Raw genomic sequence first — 9,913 nt, forward strand, 5'->3', positions numbered from 1 at the left:
AATGGGAACAGGAAAGAAAGGATAGGCCCAGGCTACTGTCTTGGAAAAAAAGCTAGACTGAGGCCTCCATTAAGGAAACTTCTGGGTTCTGCCCCTGATACCACACATACCTGCCAAAGTTTTTCTTGTTTATTCCCTCTCCAAATGCTGCATATGGACAAAACATACTACTTCTCCAACAACGTCCAGAGTATTTCCGCTTTCTGCTAGTCAAATTTTCATTTTGGTGTGTGGATGTGGCATATCCAAATCTGGAAGGCTTATCACATTCTGTTAAATGAAAGTAAACTTTGTAATTGACAGATTTATTGCTTAATGTGCAGGTGCTGAGTAACTGCCTTTAAAAGACACATAGCAGTGTAACAATAGCATTCAAATTTCCTCTAATACTAAGGATGGGGTTGTATAAGTGATGTAGACATTTATGTATGCTAAATTGGAGGCTAACTTTTTATCAGAAATGGAGAAATATGATAGATGAGACACGAAGTAGAAAAGCAAAGTAAAATGTCAAAGATTTTCAGCCTTTAGTATTAGGACTTTGGACACTAATATAAAAGTACATAGTTTGAAAAGCATATTCAAATATCATTTTTGTAACTTTTAGTTTTTGGTTAGGCTGAATGCCAAGGTCGCTGTTTTGGGGAACCAGTAATAAAATAAATCAAAGAATTTCCACCTACAGAGAGATTATTGCCAACACAACATTGGCTAAATCAGTGAATATGGGCTTGTGGGCAGAATGATGCAAAGTAATACCCATCATCCTATACTTACATTCTCATTATTATGGCTGGGAATCAGGAGAACAATATTCTCACACCTTTAAAGTAAATATTTTTAAAATTATGAGATTTAAAATTCACTATACCAGTAGTTAGACAGAGTACAGAGTTCTAAAGCTATTCACACTGGAAAGTCAATATCAAAAGTCAGCTGGATTTATCCATCTTTCAGTACACTGTAGTAAATAAGGGCTTTTAGCTTGAGGAGGATCTGGGTTTGAATTCCGACTCTGTTACTCCCTAGATGGGTGATCTTGGCCAGTTGCTTAACTTTTATGGATTTATGTTAATTTTCCACCCTGCAAAATGGGAATGATATGTACATCCCTGCTAACAGTCAAAATATTTAACAACTGGTATAGCTTGGGCACCAACCGGTCAGAAGACACTCTGACCTTGGCACTGGAGCAAGGTCCTGAAGGGTTCCTGTGCCCAGTGTTACCTCTTCAGTTTCTAGATTTGAGAAGGAGAAAGTTGAGTGGCCCAGAAGAGCTGGGCAACCAAAGAACCAGAATTGAGAGGGTACTCAGGGGATTGAGGGCAGCAACTCTTCACTGCCCACTATGAAAGTATTTCAGGGTTTTAACAACAGGGTTTGGCCATATAGCTGTGTGACTTCATTATGCAGTTAATGTGAGGATTAAATGATATAATACAGGCAAAGTACTCAGCACATATTCAATAAATGGTAGCTATAATAATAGTAATAATAATAGTGTGATAATAGGAATAAAGTAATATCAAACTCAGGAGCACATGAAGATTAAATAAGAAAACATATTATTTAGTCCAAGGCATGGCTCCTAGTCAGTGCTTAACACATAGTAGGCATTATTATTGTTATTCTTACTATTACTATTATTATTATGTAATGCCTGGTGTGAGGATTAAATTGGATGCAGTGGGTTAAAAGACCAATTAAATATTACCCACATAAAAGCTCTTCTAGCTAGTAAATAGATGACTACACTCATATTGTAAGATTGTGGGAAATAATATGAAAAACTGGTGAATAATTTTAAGAAAAAAAGAGTAACTCCTACAAAATATCTTAGGAGAATATGCCTAGTTTGTCAAATAAGGCAAAGGAAAATTAAATTCATAAACATAAACATTGATTCATTGCATCTGACAAATTATTGACCCAGAGAAGGCACCATATAAAGAAAGTGACAAAATGACCAAATCAATTTTAGCATACTTGAAGCAACTTGAATCTTGATTGTTATCAATAATTTTTTTAAAGACTTTATTTATTTATTCATAAGAGACACAGAGAGAAAGAGGCAGAGACATAAGCAGAAGGAGAAGAAGGCTCTCCCTGGGAAGCCTGATGCGGACGGAACTTGATCCCAGGACCCCAGGATCATGCCTTGAGCCAAATGCAGACACTCAACCACTGAGCCATATGGGTGCCCCATGTTATTGATAATTTAAAATTCAATGCTATATTGTTTTTATTTCTGGAAGTTTATATTAGAAATAAATCATATTTTTAGCTAAATTGGCAAGCAGGTAATGATTTTTCCTTAATGAAATACATCAGCTCAAATCTTGAGAGCCTTCTGAAAGCTTTCTCAGACTATGTGATTTAACAGTTCCTCAGACTGCAGTTATGCAAAAATGAAATAGCTACTTTAAAATTATCTGCTTCTTCTTCCTAAATAGACATTGAAAACAGGATAATTTAATAGATTTGGGGTTTGTGGGTTTTGAGCCTCAATTGTGTCTTGGCACTCAATATTAAATCAATTAATTACCAAATTGCTATCTCATTTTACAATGACCTTAGAGACTCCAGTGAACAGTTAGTGGTCTAGCGGTTTGAAAACTGTGGGTGAGAGGAAGTGAAACTCTATTGAACCCACCTACAAGTGAAATGAGCAGTATTTTCTCCTTAGTGACTTTATTTCAGTATGATATAAAGGTCAACAAATTATTTTTTTACTCCATAAAGTAACAATCTTTACCGCTGTTCTGAAGGAGCTTTGAGAATGTCAATGACCTAAAGAAACCCAGAGTCACAACTGAGGGTCTTAACTCTCAATTTTGATTCAAATTAACTTTTTCACATTTTGATGGTAAGTTCAAAGCTAATTCACACTACTGATTACTCAATATTGTATCACGAGTTCTGCTATAACCTTAAAGGGATTTTTCCATTCAAGTAATCCTAAGAGAACAGAGGTTGCCATCACATAAACTCTGTTTAAGCAGAAAATTCTTTTTTAAATTGTACTCAGAGTAATCAGATTGCGCACCATTATTAAACATACATGGGGATCCCTGGGTGGCGCAGCGGTTTGGTGCCCGCCTTTGGCCCAGGGCACGATCCTGGAGACCCGGGATCGAATCCCACGTCGGGCTCCCGGTGCATGGAGCCTGCTTCTCCCTCTGCCTGTGTCTCTGCCTCTCTCTCTCTCTCTCTCTGTGTGACTATCATAAATAAATAAAAATTAAAAAAAATAAACATACATGGTGCATGTATAATTTTTGGGCTTCTGTTGATTCACTAGCTTTCAAAAAGCTCTCTATGTGAATGATGAAATAAAGACAATTGCTTGCAGAGCAGGATGCTGAAACCAATTGGGGATACAGAGAAAAACGATAGGTAAAAGCAAGATATTGAAGATCTAATATTATCCACAGAGATGATATCATTGGAGAGAAAAGTATAGAGAAGTAACACTGACTTTGAACCTCTCTGCATTGTATATCCACAAAAGATATCTTTCATTCCGCAATTATTTTCTCTGAGCACCATATTGGAGAGATTCCCCCTTTTCATTAATAATCAAATTGGTTCTGAAGAAACCTTGTGTATTAGTTACAAGATTGTATAGCGTTTAATAGTGTGATTATGGCATCACAGTTAAATTGCAAATTTCTGGAAGTAGCCAAATGTAATTTAATTCAATGTACTTTTATTCTAACATTCAATCAATAAATTGAAGCTGAATAAAGAGGAATTAAAGAACAGGTTACATTTGCTCACCTCTGAACATTATTATTAATAATATTAAATAAAATATTAATATTTAAAAATCATCAAAGTTCCATTAAGACAGGTGATTAACAGCAGCAAATGCCCCCCTTTGAAGAATGCTAATACTTTCCATCATTCTCCCACATTGGATTCAGTGATGCATCTTCTCGGACTCTGATTCAAGAGCCAGGGAGCAGCTGGGAACTAGGATTCTGAGGAAAGTCTGAAGGGACAAGAGGAAGACAGGAAATCCAGGAAGAAGAGAATTTCAGGTTTTAACTGGAGACAAATTCCATCTATGGGTTTTACAAAGAGCCACAGTGAGACACTTGTGTGTCCTTGATCTGGTGTCAATAACGATGGGTTCTTGCTGGTCCTGGATCAGCACACCCGCTCTGCTGCTGAGAAGCAGAAGAGCATGGTCAGGGGTGAGTAATGAAGTAATCATTTTAGGGAAGCTATGGGACAGTATTAAAACTACACACTAAGTACTGTATCAGAGTTTTAATCAGCAACTTGATAAAACATAACACACATAACTAAAAAAAATTAAAATAAAATAAAAATTAAAAAATAAAAAATAAAAACACACAGAACTAAACTGATGGATACAACCTAAAAACTGGAATCTTTCCTGACACACTAATTACTTAACACGGAAAAAAGATTGCATTTTCTGGTCTGACACACCAAAACAATTCAATAAAGTACAAATAAGATGCCATTCAGAATTCTAATGTACCCTTCAGGAGCTCTTCCATTCATTGACGTCGTCATTAATTACTGAGTTGGACTAAGGACTCTTAGAATTCACACTCATGTTTTTTAAGATCAAGTTATATTTGCATCTTTCTGTACAGGTACATAAATAAAAGCAACATGTAAAATAATACTGAGTGAAATATGCATATATATGTGTGTTTGAAAAGTTGTTTATCATTCCCATTACGATTGTGAGGGGTTTTTTTCCTCTTTTTTTCCCCACAGAACAGTGGAAAGTTAGAGTGATGCATCTAACAGTAATCTCCTCCTCTTTAATTGCAATGATAATATTGATCCACCATTATATGTTTGAACTGAATTTCTGGGCATGTCATGCTCATGATTCCACTGAGTTACCTGCTCTTTCTTGTCCTATTTTGGAGCTGGAAGTGCAAGCTATGATCATGGGATGAGTTTTCCTCTGTGTAAAGCTAACAATTTTGCATTCATTAATAATTCTGGATTAAAATCATACACACATCACCTCTCCATGTCTTCATATCCATGCATAAATACACACATACACACTGACAACACCATCACTCCTGCTTCGTGTAGATGAGATACAATCTCCTCTTCTACAGACAGGATGTTTCTTCATGAAAGTCACACTGAGTGTGAATATGCTGATTGGCAAGAAATGTTATCAGGTCTCAGAGAATTATTGAGGATCTATCTGGTCAGTGAATAAGCAGGTCTTAAGCTGCAGGTGACAGAATAAGAAATTTCTTTTTTTTTTTTTTTTTTTAGAATAAGAAATTTCTAAACTTTATCTTCCTATGGAGCTTCTTTACTTTATGTACCTGTAATTTCCTAGACAGGTACAGTTTGTACATTTCGGAACACTTCCACGTATATGATCATTATATTCAAGATGACAAACATAAAATTGTGCTTTTAATAACTTAATTCTAGGACAGTACCCCAGGTAATAAACTATGAACACCTTGAGAACAATGTCTGTGGAACTGTAAGCCCAGGCACCTGGCACAATGGCTGGTATTTGCTGAATAACTGAGTGATGACAGAAGAGGTGAGAATGGAGGAGGAGAGCCAGGATCCAGCATCTGGATCCTAGATAGGAAAGCCCTTAGTATAATTCTGTGAATGGGTCTTATAAAACTGTCAGCAAGAGACTGCTTGTAATGACAGATTTATATTTGTCTAGGAATTATCAAGAGGAAATCAATCTACTTCACTAGAATAGCAATAATAGTCTGTGAAGTCATTGATTAAATCAATATTGTGCAGAATACCTCTTATTTCATTTGTCCTTCTCATCTCGTATTTTATCCTCCTTCTACTCATACAAGTCCAAATGACCATTCTAGAAGATTCTAGAAGAGTCCCTGATTTCTTCACTGGTCACTTAAAAGTTGTTAACATTTTACCAACTAAGTGGTCAAGCAAGTTTATATTTGAATTCTTGAACTTCACCAACTGAGTCCCTGCCCTCCAGAAGAATACAGTGTCATAGGGAAGACAGAATTAAGCAGTCTGCAGCAAAACACTACACAATGACCAGTGTGCAAAGTGTTTGCAGAGGTATGGGACACCATGGGAGTACTTAACGGGAAGTGTGCAGAATTACCTGGACAGCTGACTCAGTCCTTGTTTGAAGCACCAGCAAAAGCTCAAGAAAGAGTGAAAGAGAGGGAGAAAAAGAGTGAGAGCATGAGTACATATAGGACAGCATCTGTGAGAGAAAGAGGGAGATAATTTGAATCAGAAGAAAATCTAGAAAGAAGTTCTTCTGAATATGCATGCATTTTTTGTATATCATTTCCAAAAAAAAGTAAATGTTTCACATTTGTTTGTGTTTGGATTCATATTTAGGTGTATGGTGGGAGGAGCCAACAAAATCTTATATGTGTTTAGAGTTTATGTAAATGTTCCTAGCTCTACAAGGGGATATAACCTCTGAAGGGTAACTTGTACATTAAGATTTAAATGATGAAGAAGAATTAGCTGAATAAGAAGAAAGTAGAGGATATCAGAAGAAATTTCCAGAAGGTATATGCAGCATGTGAAATGACCCACAGTGGCTGAGACCACAGTCTTGACCTCATTCATTTATTTCCTCTTCTGTCTAGGGAGTCATTTCTTAAGGCAGACTTATCCAGATGCTGTCATATGTGCACAAGGGAAGGCCTTCTTGCCGTGAGAGCCATGTTGGGACATTAACCACAGACAAATGGTCAATCACAATGACATAGATGCAGCACTCAATTTGGTTCAGGTTTATTTATACGACAAAAAAATTTTGAATACATACTATGTGCCAGGCCTTAGGTTCAGCACTGGAGATACCCAAGGACTTCTTTTGCTCTAGATTATTGTGGATCACTGCCAGATCTCAGCTCTCTCCAGCTCAGATCTTCCTCTCATCTGACTCTTCGAGAAGTGTGGCTTCTTCAGGTAACATTTTGTTTCTGCTCCCATATCCATCTCCCATAATCGCAAACCACCAACCCAGCCCGTTTTCAGTCCATCCCCAGAGCCCTTCTGCTCAGGCAACCTGAGTACTAAGAAACAACAGGATTTTTGCCATTACGTGAATATCTCTTATAACCTTCCTTAGTGGTGAGCTATTGCCAAAGTCAGATGTTCAAGCCAGTCCTTTCGGCAAGTAGCCACCTTCATCCTGTCTCCTATACAGAAGTCTCTTTGAATTACCATTTCTCAATGTTCAATTTCCAACCCATTCTACTCGGTGCAATCTTAACGAACATCGTTCTTGATTTCACTTTGACTCAGCATGTTTTCTTCTCGCTCACATTCTTTTTCTCCTTTCCATACTGCCTTACCTAGCTGCAGCTTCTACTCATTGAATGTTTTTTTTTTTTTTTTTTTTTTTTTAAAGATTTATTTATTTATTCATGATAGACATAGAGAGAGAGAGAGGCAGAGACACAGGAGGAGGGAGAAGCAGGCTCCATGCACCGGGAGCCTGACGTGGGATTCGATCCCGGGTCTCCAGGATCGCGCCCTGGGCCAAAGGCAGGCGCCAAACCGCTGCGCCACCCAGGGATCCCTACTCATTGAATGTTTACTCATTTTTTCCAGTCAATCTGCTACTCACACAAATTAGCATTTATAGTCACTATAAAGTAGTGAAAATTCATATGTAATTGTTGTGGAGGTAAAGGAAATCACATAATCTTCAGATTAAATTATTTGAGATTCATTGTTGTCTCATTTAAAACTTATCTTTATGGGGAAAACAAACAAACAGGAGTGTTTGGGTGGTGCAGTCAATTGAGTCAGTCAGTTGTGGTATCAAGGTCATGAGATGAAACCTGCACTGCACTGCCCTGGGCTCTGTGCTCAGCTCAGAATCCACTTAGGACTCTCTCTCCCTCTCTACCCCTACCCACCCCTCCAAAATAAACAAGTAAAAACAAACAAACAAAAATCTAATCTTTATGACTTACAGTAATGAGTACTTTTCCTTTATTCCTTTTATTTAGGAAAGATTGAAGATGTCTTACAAAATACATACAGTCCAATAAGATGTTAAGGAAGTATAGTAACTAACCAAAGGGAAACTAAGAGTAAACAAGTAAGAACTCAGGGTAAAAGTAATTCACAAAATGTACAGTGTAGAGTCTGGGGACTGGCCATGAGCAAGCCTCCAAATTTTTAAAGTACCAACACATGCTGGAAGGAAGTACATTCCAATCTGTAATTCAAAATGCTCAGATTATAAAACTAGTTGCTCAAGAGAAGCACAGTCATCTGTGGTAATCAGTTTCTGCAGTCTCTTGTTAAGAGAACACGATGAGCAGCCTTCTTATCGGCACCTCTGCAGTAAAAATAGTTGTGGGATTCCCAGGCTGCTTCCCTATGGTCCCTAGACTCCAGCTGTTCTTATGGCCCTAAACTGCAGTTCAAACAGTAAAAGCAAGCACGGGAAGATCCAAAACGAGACTTTCCAAAGACAGATTTCTGATCACTTTCCAAGACTAAATTTAGATCACCCAAAAAGAGTGAATGGTCTTCAGGAAATCCTTCATTAACACTACTTCTCTCAACTGAGCATTTCTGATAATATCTGCAAAGCAGACAGACACGTTGGCAATTTAGGGCATACTCATTTCCACTAGCACTCAGCAGAATTGGGGATAGGGCTAATGATGTTTTATACAAGTTCAAGGAAAGAGAGAGGAACTGAGGAAATATTTGTGGACTAAGCCAAGATTTTCCTCAGAAAACAAATGCGGATCTATTCTAAGCCTCATGTCAAGAGTCTGCCATTAAACACAACTGTGATGGGTTAGCCTCTAAAATCTGTGAAGCGGCGGTTAGCAAACACCTACCACCTATGCAGTCCATTTTCCCCATTTTTTTTACGGTGGTAAAATAAACATATAAAATGTATCATCTTAACCATTTTAAGTGTATAGTTAGGTGGTATTAAATATATTCATAATATAATATTCATAATGTTGTGCAACCATCACCAACAGCCACCTTCATAACTCTTTTCATCTTAAAATTTTTTTTACTATTTTCATCTTGTAACAGTAAACCTCTGTACCCATTAAATGAGACCTCCCCTTGCCCCGATCTCCCCAGCCCCTGAACTGCCATCCTACCCTCTCTGAATTTGACTTAGAGCAATCATTTTACTCACAAAGAAAAACACTCGTAAAATACCTAATATCAAGCAGTGAAACTTCCTTGTGATGTCCACAAGTTAAAACACTACAAAACTAATGCCTCTAGATGGCTAAGTAATTTGATCTATTGTGTAGCACAAGTGACCAAAAGTTGGTTAGGTTTGGAGACTGTCAGTTAACAGCAGCAGCTTTGGTTTTGCGGCAGCTGATCTGAGGCCATCACTTTTCCTGTCAGTAATTCAGTTACAGGCACTTGTCTATCTGAGCGCCTCCCCTTTTATGACAAGTAAAAGTCAAAAAAGTACACAAGTTCAGTTTTTATTTCTTTTTACAAGAGAAGCGATAGAACACTGCATCTAGTTCACACAAAAGTAGTATTGAGTCGTTAAATGGGAAACTTAAAATAAGGAAGAAAGGGGGTGCCTGGGTGGCTCTGAAGGTTATGTGGCTGCTCCTGATTTTGGGTCAGGTCATGATCTCAGGGTCCTAGGATCTAGCCCCATGCTCAGCTGGGTGTCTGCTCCAGAATCCCTCTCTCCCTCTCCCTCTGCCCCACTCGCGCACCTGCCCTCTCTCTCTCTCAAAATAAAAAAAAATTTTAATAAGGAAGATGGAAGGTGCAGAACATATTTCTGTTCTGCATACTTGAGCTTTTCATGAAAGACGTCATTTTTATGGATCCTAACTCTCACCATGGTTTTGAGTTTCAGTTCTAGATAAGCATATATAGCCAGAAATAAAAACTGTCTTTATGTAAC

The sequence above is a fragment of the Canis aureus genome, chromosome 31, assembly GCF_053574225.1.
Source record: "Canis aureus isolate CA01 chromosome 31, VMU_Caureus_v.1.0, whole genome shotgun sequence".
In the NCBI taxonomy this organism is placed as follows: domain Eukaryota; kingdom Metazoa; phylum Chordata; class Mammalia; order Carnivora; family Canidae; genus Canis; species Canis aureus.